This window comes from Poecilia mexicana, unplaced genomic scaffold, assembly GCF_051168715.1.
Source record: "Poecilia mexicana isolate PSO_F unplaced genomic scaffold, ASM5116871v1 scaffold_20, whole genome shotgun sequence".
Lineage (NCBI taxonomy): Eukaryota > Metazoa > Chordata > Actinopteri > Cyprinodontiformes > Poeciliidae > Poecilia > Poecilia mexicana.
Window position 1 is genome coordinate 25,679,731 of NW_028263389.1, and position 18,484 is coordinate 25,698,214.

At 42.3% G+C, this 18,484-nt stretch overlaps 3 long non-coding RNA genes across 3 annotated transcripts; 1 reads left to right on the forward strand and 2 right to left on the reverse strand.

The window, feature by feature from the left end:
• Positions 1–9,574: 9,574 nt before the first annotated feature.
• LOC148153530 (uncharacterized) lies at positions 9,575–10,400 on the reverse strand. Its single transcript, XR_015761645.1, has 2 exons — positions 9,897–10,400; positions 9,575–9,818 (listed from the first exon to the last, which is right to left on the reverse strand). It is a non-coding gene; the product is annotated as an uncharacterized LOC148153530 (long non-coding RNA).
• A 2,925-nt stretch (positions 10,401–13,325) lies between these two features.
• Positions 13,326–14,710, forward strand: LOC148153531 (uncharacterized). The gene is made up of 2 exons (XR_015761647.1): positions 13,326–13,908; positions 14,058–14,710. It is a non-coding gene; the product is annotated as an uncharacterized LOC148153531 (long non-coding RNA).
• Positions 14,457–15,421, reverse strand: LOC148153532 (uncharacterized). The gene is made up of 2 exons (XR_015761646.1): positions 14,779–15,421; positions 14,457–14,700 (listed from the first exon to the last, which is right to left on the reverse strand). It is a non-coding gene; the product is annotated as an uncharacterized LOC148153532 (long non-coding RNA).
• Between the last annotated feature and the right edge of the window lie 3,063 nt (positions 15,422–18,484).

Here is an 18,484-nt window from a genome sequence, read left to right on the forward strand (position 1 = left end):
TTCTCTCTATGCGTGTGTGGGTTCTCCTTCCACAGCCCAAAGACATGACTGTCAAGTTGGTCTCTGTAAATTCTCCTGTGTGGATGATTGTTTGTCCTGTTTGACTCTGTTTTGTCTTACAATGGCCAGGCGTCCTGTCTGGGATGACCCCGCCTCTTGCTCAATGACCACCAGCACTCCTCACGACCCCAGTAGGGATAAACGTGTTTGATAATGGATAATGGATGGTTATTCCCAAATAGTTCAAATTGTCAGAACAATTCAGACATTTATAACAGTTGGAAATTAGTACTGACCTAAAAACCTGTGAAATATTGTTAGCCACATCTTCATGGCTCAGGCTGGTTGTAAGGGCTCAGGCCATACATGCATAACATTTGGATCGTATGGATGTGTACCACACTAAAGAGATAATATCCATGAGACTTCTTCTGGCTGCAGAAGTAGTAACGCACATTTGCTGAAAACTTTGACTTCACCATTAGAGCAGATCATATCACAGTAGCTGGATAAGGAAAGTGCTCCAAGGAGACTATTGAGATGAATCACGGGTGAAGCAACTGGGTTTGATGGAAACATGTCAAGCACAAACCAGTCCAGAACGAGAAGAAGCAGATAAATATGCAGAAATGTGTACTAGGTGTGTCTTGTTTGCTGTAGTGAAATCATAACTGGATCAAATGCAACCATAACAGAAGAGTTCTGGCTGGTGTGATAATATGTTAACACACCAGAGAGACTGGCAGAGCTGCAGACGAAAGAAAAAAATTCATACATAAAAACATACTAGAGTTTCTATGACAGACATGAATATATTAAACTTTAGTTTTTCAATTTTCACTTAAATTATTTGCAGGACACCCTAGTAGTTAGAAATAGCATGTAACCTAGTTGTCAAGCCAACAATATTACATTTATTTTTGTTTTTATTTTATCTTATTTGCTTATTTAACAGAAAACATTGATTTACATGCAAGGTGGATGTAATGCATGCAGGTTTCTATCCAAAACTAAGTTACAGCACCAGTTCCAGGCTTGGCTTTGGAAAAGTTCTGACCTAAAACGTTTTCTTATCAGGTGCTGAATGCCAGCCAAGCCACTGAAATGTGTTGAGCAGCAGACTCCCTCAAGGTTTTTTTGTTTATGCAGCACAGCTCATATAATTTCCTATGCCTCTGCAAAAGTGATCCATCATTCTAAGATGAAAATTTTTTCATTTAAAGTGAAATGGGAACAAAACAAATTTAGGTCCAGTAGTTTTATTTCTGCATAAAGTGTTCAGGATGTGCTGCACTCAGTTATCTCAAACCTTGGTTCCTGTTTTATGTTGGAAATGTTTCAAACACGATGAGAGACATTCCATCTCACTTCCAGTTTCTGCTTTGTTTAGTCCAAGGATTTACTTACTGGACTCTCCTCCATGTAACGAATGTGTTTTTTTTCCCTTGTGAACTTTATTTCCAACCTTTGCAGGGAAAAGAAGACATCAACCACACATCTTTTTTTCAAGGTTTTATTGGCTCTAGTGGCCTTTAATTGATAGTGAATTGAGAGGAAAGTGGAAGAGACATGCAGCAAAGATTATCAGACCAGGATTCAAACCTGTGACATCTGTGTCAAGGCCAAGACTCTGCACCACCACGGGACCCCACACATTTTCTCAATGGAAAACTTTTGACTCTTAATTATATAGAAGTTCTTCTACTACAATTAAAGTTGCCAGAAAATATTAACTGTGAAGATTTTAAACTTCTAAAATATTAAGGTGAGAAGAAAACTCTAGTAGTTGGAAGTCTAGACCCAAGATGTATTCTGGGATCAAATTCTTCTCTACTGAAGTGTAAACTTAAAAATGATTCCCTTGTACTTTGATTGGACCTAGCAGATGTAATTGAAAGGAAATGGGGTGACATCAAGTTAGCCTCATTGTTGAAAAGATTCATGAACTTTAGGAATAGTACATCTGTTTCTGACATGTTAGTCTGAACACTGGACTAAAGAAAAAAGTCCAGTCGGCTGTGGTGACCTGCAGACTCTGGAACTCTGTCTCTTCCTGAGCCTGAGAATTGTGGATGAATCTCTATTTTTCAAAAAAGTCTTTTTAAACGGGCTCTTGTAGTGGTCTTGAATTTGTTATTCTATTATTATTCTGGAGTGTCTTTTTCTTCCTTTTCTTGTAGTATTATTGGTCTCACAACACTACGACATATCTTACATATGTGTAACTGATTATATTATAATGTTACTTTTTTATGTTCACCTCTGCTTTACAATAAGTATTTATATTACTATTCTGTGAAGCACTTTGTTTTACCTGTTAAAAAATAAAATGCACCCTACTTACTTTCACAATATTTCCATAAGAAAACTAGTTGCTAAAAGGCATTTTGAAATTATTTAGTGAAGGACTTTGTTGCCTCAGCCACAATTGGAATATTAAGGACACTGTTTAAATTTGCAGAATGTTGTTTGTTGTTTCTGTCTCTGCTCGGACCATGGAGAGGACAGTCCAGCTGTGAGGGTCACAGATTGGCTGTGTAATATTCTTCAGTAAGAATACTTTCTAACAACAATCCAATGTAGGTGAAAGTTAAAGGTAATGTTATTTACATAGCACATTTTCAGCAACAAAGCAATACAAAGTGCTTTAAAGGAATTAAAAGGAAATGCAAAGAAAATAACAAACCAAATAGCAAAAGAAGAAAAAAGAATCTAATGTTGATCTAAAGCAGTGTTGTGGTACTCGAAGTTGGTCTTGGTCTCGAGACCGGTCTTAAGACCATTTTTTGATGGTCTCGGTCTCGTCTCGGACTTGAACGCATTTGGTCTCAGTCTTGTCTCGGTCTCGGGCTCTGAGGACTCGGCATTTTATTTCAAGACCAGTCGAGACCGCAACTGTGAAAATATCACTAAACGTACAGCATACTGTCCAGTTTATTTGTTAACATCTTTGTTTTCAGTGGATGCAAAACGCACCGATTAAAATCCAAGCAACTACGTGTTTTTCCCCCTCCCCCTCCTCTCCCCACCTTTCACTCGCGCGTGGCGCTCCAGGACATGCGCAGTGGTTTCCTCTCAGCGGCAGAAAATGTTTGTCTAATCGTCAGTAATGGAATATCGCTGCATAAATAGTAAGAAATCTGATGGCCACAGCTAACTCAGCATCGCTTCGCTTTCACAGATGGTGGGGACAACGTCTAACTTTTTTCCTCACTTAGAAAAGTAGCTCTAAGAAGGTAAGCTCCGTTGACATGATGTTAGCAAAGCTAGCTGTACAGAGACACATGCATTGTGATGAAAAATGTTATCACTCACTGCGCTGAATTATTGTGCGGAGGTGTAGACTTACTTGTCGCATATATGGGACAACACTATGTCCAAAAGTCTGCAATATAGTGAGGTGACATTCAGAAACAGTCGATTCTTCTCCACGGCTCTTTACCTATTAGATAGGACTGGAGTGTCACTGAGAGCCGTAGTTCTATCAGATAGCCATACGCTGTCAGAATAGCATACATGCAGTGAGTACCATGCCAGCGCATGCGCATTAAGAAGTCCGACTGTCAGTGGAGTTGTCAGTATACGCAACAAGTTATGACGAAAATAAGTCATTAAATTGTTTATAATATGACATAATATGATAACTAGATAGATATACATGCGTTGTCATGGTTTCAAAGTGTATTTAAAGCAGGTCTGGCTGCAGCTGGATGCCATACAACTGTTAATAACCAAGTGTATGATGATCTACGTCATGATTCTATGTTGCTGATTAAATAAAATCATCTGGTAATGACAGCGTATGCATGTCTGAGATAAGCATGACTATCTGACAACGTATGCTGATCTGACAGAACACCTTGAGTTTGTGCTAAGCGTATGACGATCTGACCTGACAGAACACCCGATCTTTGTTCTTGTAATGCTCTGTGTACACTGCATCATTATTTTATTTAATTATGTACGTTGATATTTAAATTAACAAATAACTAAAACACAAGAACCAAAGAGCACGCAGAGCATGCACATTGCTCTTTGATTATTTTTGTTCAAAGTGGCAGCTGTAATGTCTGCCATGGTGTCAGACTACCTGGCTTCATGTACTGGGATAGAGAGTGACAACAGTCACGATGAGCGCCTTCTGTTTGGTTACTTCTTGTTTGTTGCTCCTTGGTCAGTGTTCATGGTTGAGCGTTATTTACCGTCAGGGCATTGCCTCAATTGCTATGTTTAATGGTGCAGAGAGTGGTGGTTTCTTATATGAGCAATATGGGCAAATGCCCAGGGTGTTATGTTTTTAGGGATGGCACGAGACCATCACACATTGTAGCACAGAAATGGAATATTTAATATTGGTAAAATGTATTAAGTATTTAATATCTAGGTGTTTTTATGGGGATATGGATCTTTCAGATTATTTTGAGAAGCAATTTTGATCATATTTTACATTTTATTGTGTCATGTAGCGCGGGCCGCTGGTCTTGGTCTTGACTCGGTCTCGGGTTAGGTGGTCTTGAACACAACACTGATCTAAAGTATGTAAACTAGATACTCTTGTTCAGGGTTGTCAAGTTTCCTCTGGTCTAATTCCTTTTCTGGGTTGGAAGAATAGGAGTCTAAAACGTTGCTAAGGAACTTTTTCTGGATTGTAAGTTTGTTCTAATCCCTGTTCTTGGTTGCTAGTTAAGTTTAAGTAAATATTCTCTGGACTTTCTAAGTAATAATAAAAACCAAATGTTCCTGTACTGGAAGATTTCTTTTCTGGATTTTAAGTTTATCTAAGATGTTTAATATTGGTTTAAATAGTGAGTACAGTTTCTAAAAAAAAATAAGCTAACAGAAACAGAGAAGCAGGGTAAGAATGAAACAACTTATTTGAATTGATTTATATCTGCCATGTAGCCAATTCAAAACATTATCCTGACCAGGAGAGCTGGAACAGCGAGCAGATTTACACTTCCCATTTTTAGCATCAAATAAATTTAGATGACAGAGTATGAACCATCTTTTCTCTGATCCTAGGGCAGCCAACTAGTCCAGGACCCCTTTGTGGAAAATGAGTCATTTTATTTTCAGTCAGTAAAAACATACATGTGACATGTTGGTGGATTTTTTCAGTTTAGAACTGTTAGTCTAATCTGGCACAGAGAACACAGTTCTATGCAGATTGTCACTTTGGACACTGTGAGTACTTGCTTTTTTGGCAAATTCCGAGAACTTCTTCTTAAAACTTTCACTAAATTGAACAATATAGAAGCTGTGAAAGCGTCTCTCAGCCACCCTCAGTTTGATGGGAAACAGGCTCCTCAAGGTGATGAGGCCTTGGAGAGCCTGCAGTTTTTCTTTCAAATGTTCTTGTTGATCCCACTGTTCCTGCTATCAGTATATTCTGTGCAGAGACAGAAGGGTAAAAATTAAAGAAAGTTTTACTAAAGTGGCTAACCAGGAGAAGTTATTTATCCTGTTTAAAAACGTGATCAACACATTTTAAACATATACAAGTATGTTTTATGGAATAAAACACATTTTTCCTTAAAATGACCTTCTTAGTATTACTGTCCACTGGATGGCCGCTTGCATTGTGCTGTTGACTTTACAACAATCCATCACATCAAGCATGCATATAGTGACAGTGGAGAGGAAAATCTCCTCTAACAGGAACAAACCTCCAGCAGAACCAGAACCCGGGTTCAATGGGAACAACCACTGGCCATGAGAGCGCAAAAAACAAACATGTAAAACAAAAAAACATAAACACACTTATCCAGTAGAAGGTTCTATGTTAAGGAAAAGTAGAGAGTTAATGGCATTTCACAAGGTACTTTAGAAGAGAAACATAGCTAAGCAGATAAGCTAATCCAGTTTTCTACTGTATAGGATGGAAGACAGCACACACAGTTAGTCAACAATAAAAGCTCAGCCAATAGCTTTGTCTTGGAAAGAGACGGTATTGAACACTGATAACAGCAAATAATGAAAGATTTGAGATTAGTGGGCAGTTTGTCCTTCAATAGGCCCACAGCAGCAACATGACTGCAGAAACAGCTCAAATAGTTAAATGTCTAAGCCAGTGCAACTATAAGCTTTATCAAAAAAAAGTTTTAAGTCTCAATACTTAAAGGATTAAGTATTGAGGATGGAGGTCTGAAGCTCCCTAACTTTCAACTCTACTATTATGCGGCTCAGTTTAGGTTCTTGGCACAGATGTTTGATTTGCAGACTCCTCCTTCATGGCTCAAAATTGAGACAACAGAGATAAAAGAAGAGATGCCAATACATTTGCTCTATAAGTGGGATAATAAAACTATCAAAAATGAAATTGATAACTCTTTAATAATTCAGACAATCCAAATTTGGTATAAAATTCGTGAAATGTTTAGGCTAGAAGGCTTTCTTTCTCCTAAAACCCCGTTATGGGGAAATAGACTGCTACCAAAGATTTTTCATTCTGGTAACTTTAGATCCTGGCAGGAGAAGGGAATTTGCCGATTGGAGCACTGCTATGAAAAGGAAGTATTTATGTCACTGCAGCAGTTAAAAGAGAAGTTTAAGCTGACAAATAAAGATTTCCTTGGCTATCTCCAACTTCGCGACTTCATAAGAACTAATCAGAAAGGAAGTTGGAAGCTACCGTCCATGTCTCCCGTTGAGGAAATGTGTCATGCCAGTCAGCTGTTATGTAAAATCATTTCAAGGGTGTATACAGCACTCATGTCATCTTTAGCTATGAATGGGATGGATAGTTCCAGAATCAAATGGGAAAAGGATTTGGGAATATCTATTGAGAGGCAATTATGGAATAATTTGTTCAGAGAAGGCCTCACCTCTACTCTAAATGCTCGATTTAGACTAGTACAATTTAATTTTTTACATTAGTTATATGTCACCCCACAAAAATTACATAAATATAATTCCAATATATCTCCTCTTTGTTTTAGATGTGGTATGGAGGAAGGAACGTTCTTCCATGCCACCTGACATTGCTCTAAATTGCAGGGTTTTTGGAAGGGGGTTTGTGAAACGTTATCAGACATTCATGGCATCATGACTCCAATAACCCGGAGATCCGTCTATTGGGGAACTTTACGAAATCCAATTTAAAGACATTCTATAACAAGAAACTTACAGAAGTCTTTTTGGAAATTGCTAAGAAATGTATCACAACAAAATGGAAATCAGACGCCCCCCTCCCAATTAAAATGAGGCTTTGTGAGATTAATAGCTGTGTGACACTAGAAAAAATAACCTATTGGATGCAGAATAGAAGTAAGACTTTTTATAAAATATGGCCGTCTTTTTTAAGTTATATGCAAAATCCACCAGCACATTGGATTGATTGATGATCCTGTAATGGAGCTGGACTCGACAGGATTTATGACCGAATCTGATACTGTCTCTCAATCTATTTCCGATTCACATTTTATTTCATCCCTATAGACTACCCACCTTACCCACCCCGTCCAGTCCTTCTTATTTGGTTGTGTTATATTATTGTAAATATATTTTACTTTCAATATGTCTCATTGTTTGAATTGTGCTTCATTGTGTACCAGTTTTGTCATGTCAGTTAATACCTGTGTTGTTACTACTAAACATCCAAAATAAAATATTCAAAAAAAAAGAAAGAAAAAAAAAGTATTAAGTATGTTTGCCTCACAGACTAAAACTGGGAGCTGATTACACAGGAGAGGAGCCTGAAGGACCTGCCTCCCATTCAACTTTTAGAAATTGTAGGAACCAGCAGTAAACCTGCAGTCTGGGAGCAAAACGCTCCGTTAGGAACATGTGGAAGTTTCAAATCTGAGGTATGATGGAGTTTGATTATTGAGGGCTTTATTTGTGAGAAGGAGAATCATAAATTAATTTTTGGATTTAACTGGGAGTCAATGAAGAAGCTACAGTAAGAGAAATATTTGTCTTTTTAATTTTCATCTGATCTCTTGCTGCAGCATTTTGGATCACCTGAAGGCTTTTAATTGTATTTTGCAGAAAATTTGACCTTCCGTCTTCACAGAGTTAATGCTGCCAATTCTTTTCCTCTTTGCTGCAGAGTCAATCGGTCAGTGTGTGCAGCAGACTTGACTTAACATAAAACCAAGAAAATAATGGATAACCCTGATCATCCTCTTTACCAGACTGTCTGTCAGAGGCTTCTTCAAATTCACTGTGACACGCCATCTACGCCATCTCTGAAGAATTTGAACTAATATGAGCTACAACAACATTTACGGTAATTTCCCTTTGGGACCATTAAAGTATTTTGACAATTCAAATAAAAACAAAACAAAAAAATTGATATAAGCAACTAGAGTTGCTTATATAACTACTGTAGAAGTTTATACCAACTGAGGGATAATATATATGAAGGTATTAATTTAATAAATAGTATCTTGTTAGAGATGCTGTCATTTCAAGTGAAAGGATAAAGATCTATTAATAAGAATGATAATTATGAAACATGTCAGTTCAGCTGGTGTTATTCTCAGAGGAATCATTGATTTATTTGGATGAAAATTAAAAGGAGTCCCACAGTGACGACACAGCTGCATTCCTTCGAAACACGACGGGGGAAACCAGGCAACAGAAAAACCAAAGCGCCGGCCGTCCCCGCTGGCAGTAGCAAGCAGCTTTTATTATTGCTTTTTTCCAAACTCTGAGGAAGATGGAGAAAAGAGTCCAACTAAATCTTACATGATATTGATAACATGCATGACTCACTTCCTCTCTCATATGATCCACAGTAATGGACTCAGATTGTTATGGTCTTGGAAAAAGCTGATCTTGACTTTTTGCTGAGTCACAAGTATCATTAAACATTTTGTGAATGAACTGTGCTGTGTGAGACAGACTTTGCATGCCAAGAGGAGAGGAATGCTCCGTTCTCTTCTAGCAAGGCAAAATTCAAGACGTGTTTGTTTGATCCTGCTCTGTGTTGCTGAGCCTTTCTTACAATCAGCTGTTTTTCTTAACTGGACACTTTATCTTGTTCAGTATCTCATTTTTTAAATCATTTTTTTTATTTTATGTGTCTATAAACTTTGTCACTTTGCTGAACTTCTCAACAGAAAGAAATAAAACAGGATATTTTATATTAACTGTGGAAAGAGAGTTCTTCCTCTTCCTCCTGTTACATAAAACCACTGAACTCAGTAACCACTGAAGTTTGTATGGCAGCCTGCGCCGTTCCAGTTTCCTGGGATGGGCTTGGGGTCAAACGATGCCACAACACCAATGTCTCTGCAGACACGGTGCCAGATGAAGCGCACCACCCACAGATGATCGCCCATGTCAATCCCCTCACATGGTCCAACATGAAACTCCCACTGGCCAGGCATCATTCTGCATTTGTTCTAAATGACAGGGACCTGATTTTTTTATTTTTATGAACAAAATATAAATCATAACTTATTTCTTCAGTGCGTTCTGTTCTTCCATACAAAGTTTAAAAGCATTTTAACTTTTGTTAAAAATGCGGACACTGCAATTGTTTTTACAGTGTCCACATTAAGAGACAGAGCTGCTGCATATTTCTGACACGAGTAGGCACCGATGGACGCAGGGACTGAACAGAGAATACAAATCGGTTGTTTATTAAGGAGTACACCAGTTCTTAGTCAGACAGGCCGGGGTCAAAACCAGGGAATCCAAGTCGGGGTCGGGCGGTTCCAGATCTCAGGGTCAGACAGACAGGGGTCAGCGCCGGCGGGTCCAAATCCAGGTCAAAACAGGTACCAGATCTCAGAGTCAGACAGACGGGGGTCAAAGCCAGGAGGTCCAAATCCAGTGGAGAGGGTCAGGATCGGGGACAGGAGAGGCAACTGGGCAAAAGGAAGAGACAGACAGGTTAGTACTGGGCAATTTAGCTCAAGTCTTTACAGCAGGCCTGAAGGTGTTACCGCTGAGGGTTTAACAACAATCTGACGCCGTGCAGGGGGAAGATCCATCCTTATATGGCAGCAGCTGGAGATCAGGGAGATGATGTTCAGGTGCGAGTGGTCACAGCTCAGCCGCAGCTGTGACAGGTCCCCCCCCTCAAGGCGCCCCTCAGGACAGCCGACGGTCCCCTCGCCGACAATTGAAGTCACGGATGAGCTGAGGATCCAGGATGGCAGAACGCGCCACCCAGCTCCGCTCTTCAGGGCCATACCCCTCCCAGTCCACCAGGTACTGCAGTCCCCGCCCCCGGCGGCGCACATCCAGGAGACGGCGAACAGCGTAAACAGGGCCCCCGTCAACAATCCAAGGGGGAGGTGGAGGGGGGTCGGGTGGACAAAGGCGACTAGAGACAACAGGTTTAATCTGGGACACGTGAAATGAGGGGTGGATCTTCATATTTTGAGGAAGGTCAAGGCGAACAGTCACTGGATTGATAATCTTAGTAATTGTGAATGGGCCAATAAAACGAGGAGAGAGTTTCTTACAGTCTGTTTTTAGAGGAATGTTCCTTGTGGACAACCAAACCTCTTGACCAGGTTGGTAACTGGGAGCTGGGGTTCTGTGACGATCAGCCAGTAGACGATTGCGGTCGGCCGTCCGGGAGAGGGCTGCACGAGTCCGTCGCCACAACCGATGACATCGACGAAGGTGATGCTGCACCGATGGTACAGAGAGCTCCTTTTCCTGAGAGGGAAACAAAGGCGGCTGATAGCCCAAGGACACCTCAAAAGGGGACATACCTGTGGCAGTGCTGGTCAGGGAGTTGTGAGAGTATTCTACCCAAGGTAGAAACTGAGACCAAGAGGCAGGATTGTTAATCACTACACAGCGCAGGGCTGCCTCCAACTCCTGGTTGACCCTCTCAGTCTGGCCGTTAGTTTGTGGGTGGAAGCCCGACGAAAGACTCACAGTGGCACCCAACGCTTGACAAAAGGCATGCCAGACCCTGGATGTGAATTGGGGCCCCCGGTCTGTGACAATGTCCAAGGGGATGCCATGTAAACGCACCACATGGTGCACCAGGAGATTAGCGGTTTCCATGGCAGTAGGCAACTTGGGTAGTGCTACAAAATGGGCAGACTTAGAGAACCGGTCGACAATGGTTAAAATAACAGAGTTACCTTCAGATGGGGGAAGCCCTGTAACAAAATCCATCGAGATGTGTGACCAGGGTCGTCCTGGTACAGGCAGAGGGCACAAGTAACCAGCGGGTTGTTTATTGCTGGACTTTCCCCGATTACAGATGGTGCAGGCGGAAACATACTGACGGGTGTCTTGAGCCATGGATGACCACCAGAAATGACTCTGCAATAAGGTGAGAGTTCGATGGACCCCAGGATGGCAGGCAAACTTGGAAGCATGGATCCACTGAAGAACCTTAGGACGAACACTTTCTGGGACAAACAAACGGTTGGGAGGACAGTCCACAGGGGTAGGTTGTTTGGGTTGAGCTTGCCTCACCAACTGTTCGATCTCCCAGGAGAGCGTAGCCACCACACATGAAGCCGGTAAGACACTCTCTGGTTCCTTTTTCAGAGTCTCCGGTTCAAACTGACGAGAGAGTGCGTCGGGTTTGCAATTCTTGGAGCCAGGTCTGTAAGTTAAGACAAAGTTGAATCTTGAGAAAAACAATGACCACCTAGCATGGCGTGGAGTTAACCTCTTTGCAGACTGAATGTAGGATAGGTTTTTGTGATCAGTCCAGACTATAAATGGTTGAGTGGACCCCTCCAGCCAATGACGCCACTCCTCCAGAGCCAGCTTAACTGCTAGCAGCTCCCGGTCCCCCACACAGTAGTTTAGTTCCGGAGGGCTGAGTCTCCTGGAAAAGAAGGCACAAGGCAGTAGCTTGTGTGCAGGGCCCGAATGCTGGGACAGAACTGCCCCTACCCCAGTGGCTGACGCATCCACTTCTACAACAAACTGTTTCTCAGGATCAGGGTGAATGAGAACTGGTGGGGAGGAAAACAGTTGTTTGAGCTCCTTAAAGGCCACTGCTGCTTCTGGTGGCCATGAGAAGGGCTGCTTAATGGAAGTGAGGCGAGTTAGTGGCTGGGCAACAATGCTGTAGTTCTTAATGAACTTACGATAAAAGTTTGCAAAACCCAGGAAACGCTGAAGTTGCTTACGGGTACTGGGTTCTGGCCACTCCACCACTGCCTTAGTCTTGGCAGGATCAGCTCTGATCTGTCCATTCTCAATGACAAACCCCAGGAAGTCAACTGTGGAAAGATGAAAACGGCACTTTTCAGCTTTAACAAACAGTTTGTTCTCCAGCAGCCTCTGGAGAACCTGACGAACATGGCTGACATGCTCCTCCTTGGTCCGTGAGAAAATAAGTATGTCATCCAAATAAACGAATACAAAATGATTTAAGAAATCCCTCAGAACGTCATTAACGAAGGCCTGGAAAACAGCAGGGGCATTGGTTAGGCCAAAAGGCATCACCAAGTATTCGAAGTGGCCGATAGAGGTCTTAAAAGCCGTCTTCCATTCATCTCCCTCCCTTATCCTGACTAGATGATAGGCATTTCGTAAATCCAATTTGGAGAAAATGGTTGCCCCTTGCAGCAGTTCAAAAGCTGTGGACATCAGGGGTAATGGGTATTTGTTCCTGATGGTGATTTCATTTAACCCCCGATAGTCAATGCATGGGCGTAATGTACCATCCTTTTTTCCTACAAAGAAGAAACTGGCACTTAGTGGGGATGACGAGCGGCGGATGATACCAGCTGCTACAGAGTCATTGATGTAGGCCTCCATGGCCTCATGTTCCTGCTTGGACAGGCTGAACAAGCGACTGTTAGGCAGCGGAGCATCAGGCAGGAGCTCTATCGCACAGTCGTACGGTCGATGAGGGGGGAGTGAGAGGGCTCGGGACTTACTGAAAACGGCAGCTAGGTTGTGGTACTCAGGAGGAACCAATGACAGATCAGGGGGGTCCGGGCTGTCACAAAGACTCCCACAGTTAGGCTGGGCAGCACGAAGACAGTTATTAGAACAGGACAGACTCCAGCTAACTATCCTTCCTGTGACCCAATCAATATGGGGATTATGAAGTCTCAACCATGGATGACCCAACACCATGGAAAAACTGGAGGATGGGATAACCTTAAATTGGAGAACCTCCCTGTGGTTACCTGATGTGATCAGCAGAGGGGGTGTCTGACATGTGACTGAAAACAAGAGAGCACCATTAAGACCATTAGCAGATAACGGTGAGCTGAGGGGTTCACTGGGAATGTTCAGTTCTTTAATCAAGCCTTCATCAATAAAGTTATCCTCAGCCCCAGAATCAATCAAGGCAGTTAATGAGTGGGAAGTAGACTGGTGACAAAGCTTAACATCAATTAGTAGGCGACTAGTAGAGAGTTGGGGACTTCCCGTGCTGCTCATTAGAGTCCCCACCTCTAATGAGCTTTGTCTTTTGGCCGAACAGGGCAGTTGGAGATTCTGTGCCCAGGCTTACCGCAATAGAGGCAGTCACCAGTTTGGAGACGCCTCTGTCTTTCTGTGGCAGTCAGGTGTGTTCTACCTATTTGCATGGGTTCGTCATCAGGGGGCGCTGGAGCCTGTGACTGGACCGGCGGAAAAACAGGGGTGGCGCTGCTGCGCTCCACAGCAGGCGGAAACAGCCGAGGAAGCGCTGAGGCAGGCTGGCCGGGCCGCTCCCGGCGTCGCTCACGAAGCCTGTTGTCAAGACGGATAGACATTGTGATTAGTGAGTTCAAGTCCTTGGCATCATCACTGACGGACAGGCCGTCCTTTAAGGTTTCATTTAAGGCGTGATAATACACTCCTTTGAGCGCTTCGTCGTTCCATTTTGTGTCAGCAGCCAGTGTGCGAAACTCCACTGAGAACTCGGCTGCACTACGGGAGCCTTGGCGAAGTTTCAGCAGGCGTTTGGAGGCATCCCCAACATGATCCGGGTGATCAAACACAGTGCTTAATTCTTCAGAGAACCGTTTAAAGGTAAGGGAGGTTAACGGTGTAGTTGTGTCAAACGCCAGCGCCCAGGCTAAAGCCTGGTCCCTCAGCAATCCCATGACATAATATATCTTGGATAAATCGGAGGCAAAAGCCCTAGGTTGCTGATTAAATACCATCCGACATTGTAACAGAAAACCCCGGCATTTAGACAGTTCACCTGAGAATGGAGGAGGATCAGGAACATACGGACCTCGAGAATTTACCGGAGCGGGGAGAGCCGGAGGTTCGGCCGGTGAGACGGGTGGAGGAGCAGCAGCAGCCGCTGAGGCGTCTGACGGTCCTTGACTGGGGGAAAGCATTGAGGTTAGTTTGTCTACCTGTGCGGACAACTGGGCGATTTCCTGATGGAGAGTTTGGCTGGCCGCTTCTAGTCCAGTGAGCCGATGAACGCTTTGCCCTAACACCACTCCTTGTCGGCTTAAGACGTCCCTCAAGGCTGCAGCGGGGTCCTGTTCAGTCGGGTCCATGTTGTATGGTCAGATTGTTCTGACACGAGTAGGCACCGATGGACGCAGGGACTGAACAGAGAATACAAATCGGTTGTTTATTAAGGAGTACACCAGTTCTTAGTCAGACAGGCCGGGGTCAAAACCAGGGAATCCAAGTCGGGGTCGGGCGGTTCCAGATCTCAGGGTCAGACAGACAGGGGTCAGCGCCGGCGGGTCCAAATCCAGGTCAAAACAGGTACCAGATCTCAGAGTCAGACAGACGGGGGTCAAAGCCAGGAGGTCCAAATCCAGTGGAGAGGGTCAGGATCGGGGACAGGAGAGGCAACTGGGCAAAAGGAAGAGACAGACAGGTTAGTACTGGGCAATTTAGCTCAAGTCTTTACAGCAGGCCTGAAGGTGTTACCGCTGAGGGTTTAACAACAATCTGACGCCGTGCAGGGGGAAGATCCATCCTTATATGGCAGCAGCTGGAGATCAGGGAGATGATGTTCAGGTGCGAGTGGTCACAGCTCAGCCGCAGCTGTGACAATTTCAGCCTAGATACTTTCTGCATTAGTGAACAAAATTCTACCTTTCTTTAATCTCACAGGAGCCACTGATTTATTTTATTTTATGATTGAATTAAATTAGAGGTGCACCTTCTGTTTTGGTCTTTGGTTACTACAACACCCAGATAATAAACTTCTTCTTTTATAGGAAGCTACAGTAGAAATCTAAGATGTAGTTTTTATCAATTTAAACGTCAGAGTAATCCAAAAATATCCATAGCGAGTTTAAGATTATTTATGTGTCTATTGGACATTAATCCAGATTGTGTACCTTCAATAAAAGAGTCTACTACCATTTTCAATCTTCTTGCAAAGGTTGAGGCAAATATGTTTTGTAATTGGTATTAAGTAGGGATATTGGACACCAATCATCAATTAGGAAAGTGTCTTTGCTAGGTTTGGGAAATAAAATTAAGCCTTGAGTCATAGTGATAGGAAGCTGTTCTTTTTCTATGCACTTTAAAAGACCAAGAATAGAAAGGGGGCTAGTTCTTCTAGTTCTTCTGTAAAGAATTTGCAAAATTCTGAAAGCAGGCCATCAGTGCCAGATGATTTGTTAGTTTTAAGTAGATTGGTTCCCTCCTTAATCACCTTGAGAGTAGGACTATTGCATAGCTCAGAGGTTCCCAAACTGTGGGGCACGCCCCCTAGGCGGGGCACCGTGTCATTGCAGGGGGGGCGCGGGAAGCCGTCTGGATGAGAAACAAATAAAATATGAATCTGTATGCGCTGGGTTTTTACCCATTCTCTGTTATTCCTGTCAATTTGATACAGTAGAGGCTTCCACATTTCCCATATCTGTGTCCTCTGTCACTTTTATCAGCAGTTAAAACTGTTTAATCCGTTGTTAACATGTTGTAACCTGTTTTTCCGAGCCGCCGTTAAACGCAACATGAGCGCTACGACGCTCGCGCTGGGTTTCCACCTGTGAAGGAGACCTGCTGCTGCTGGGCGGAGCTACAGGTGTGTTAGAATCATGGCAGCAAAACGCAAAGAACTTTTCACAGTTTTTCCCTCCAAACTAACCGACTGAGTTGAGTAAAGCTGTTGGATGCAGGTAATGTTAGCTAAAAGATGACTAGCTAATATCAATACAGAACCTTAAGCTTAACAAGTCCTTGTAGGCTACCGATGTTGGTGTCTATTTTCAGCTACATACATTCATTTTGCCCCCAAAAAAGTCGATGCCCCCCGTCGTTTCAACCAGACAGCCATTTGTAATCCAGGGGGGGGGGGGGGGTGCAGAAAATGTTTGGAAACCACTGGCATAGCTCATCCTCAGAAACTTTTTGAATTGTTAAAGAGTTCAGAAAAGCATCGGTTTTTTATAGCTCAGCATAAAATTGACTACTGTAACTAGAAATTGACAGAAATTATGTGTTTTGTTCAAATCGCAACTCAAAACTCATTTGTTCAAGTTAGTCTTCTCACTAAACTTTTTTAGCTATTTTGTGGCTTTGTGTTTTTGTAAAAAAAAAAATGTTATTCCTTAATGTGTTATATTTTGTGTTTTCTTAATGTTTAATGTTTCAATGTTGTAAAGTGTCCTTGGGTGTTTCGAAAGGCGCTGTCAAATAAAATGCATTATTATTATGTTTTCCAGGGACATATTATCATTTTATTGCATAATTTATAACAAATGAAGCAAATTTTATATATATATATATAATATGTTCATGCTAAGTTTTCTGACTTTTAGTGAATCTTAATAATTGAGGTAATTCTAACTATCCTAAAGAAGATTTAACTTGAGACAGTAGGAAAAAAATGTCTGTCTTTTTATTTGATGTGTAAATATCAGTCATCTGGACACAGGTGGTTTATCCAGTCGGTCCACTGGTACATGTTTCACTTGGGCTTTTTTAATCAAGTATTGCATGTATCTTTTACTGTCCAACTGATGTTCATATGTACAATATGTTATGTTATAAAAGAATGTGATTAAAATATTTCACACAATTAAGTCTATTCAAGGAGCTCTTCTAGTCTGAACTTCTAGTCTTTTCCTCGTAGCACTACTGAGCGTAACGGTGATGGTCGCGACATGGTGGGAGTTCGCCCTGCAGTCAGTGGATCCGGTTCGCCCCTCCCTTCTTTTCTGTCCCAAAAAAAGAACACAAACGAAACCTTGTCTGCTGGTCAGACTGTTCCAGTCCACTGGTATATGACAGCTGTATCTTCCCATCATCAGTGTGTGAATGTCCCCTTTGAGATTTCAATTTGATAAATAAAGGGCATTTTATATAAAATTGATTATTATTAAAGCCGTGATAAGACACGAAATAAGTGATGGGTTCAGGGTAAGCATAGGAGTAAGGAGGATCAATAATTTGTAGTAGAGCTCCACCTTGTGGTATACCATAGGTTCTAAAAGTAGGCTGTAACTTAGAATACGTTATTCTTTAAGCACATTTGACCCCATCGCTCCAGATTAACCATTCATGTGGTCTCCATCTTGCTATGTGTTGCATGTATTTTGTTGCCAGTAGTGAATAAATATTGAGGTTGTTGGGGGGTTTTTTCAAACACCATGAGTTACACATTTAGAAACTAGACTTACCACGCATTGGTTTGGTTGCATTGAAACATTAGTTGAAGTGATATAAGTGCATTAAGATTATGATGATAGATTTAGATTTAAGAAACTTTTCTAGATATCGCCTCCTTTTACTGAAGTATAAATTTAACCTCCCAGCACTGTCATGCAAGGTTTTTTACAAACATAAAACATTCTTAGGGGGCGTTTACACGACAACGATCCAACAAAAACGGAAGTTTTGTTCTGTATTTGTTGGATCGTTTACACGAAAACGTTCTAATCACGATCTGTGTTTACACAGTAACGGCACACATCGAAAACGTGTAATGGTTTCGCTGCGCCTAGCTGGTGCTAGGTTCTTTGAAACTGAGTGCGCATGTGTTTAAAAAAAGTTGAAGGCATGTGGATTCGTGTTTCCCTATCAGGTACCGTTCTTCCATAGATTGGGAGAAAACACGCATTGTGTGCGTCTGATTAGGGCGCATGCAGTTGGAAAAAGTGGGATAACTTTGCTGCAACACCTTGTTTGAGCTTTCACGGTGTCCGTAGCGGGCCCCGGACTGGAAGCTGTTTATTGTTTTTACCTTGAAATGGCCAACAGTCTGTTATTCCTATATAAATTTGGTAAAATAGGAGCTCCCGCCCTTCCCATATCCGTGTCCTCTGTCACCTTTTCCAGCAGTTAAAACAGTTTAATCCGTTGCTAACAAGTCGTAACCTGTTTTTCCGAGCCGCCTTCAAACGCAACATTAACGCTGAGACGCTCGCGCTGGGTTTACACCTGTGAGGCAGCAAAGGAGACCTGCTGCTGCTGCTGCTGCGCAGGTTTGTGTTAGAATCATGGCAGCAAACCAGCAAAACGCAAATAACTTTGCACAGTTTTTTCCCCAAACTAACCGACTGAGTTGAGTAAAGCTGTTGGATGCAGGTAATGATAGCTAAAAGATGACTAGCTAATATCAATACAGCACGTTAAGCTTGTTAACAAGTAGCCTGTATGCTATTGATGTTGTTGTCTATGT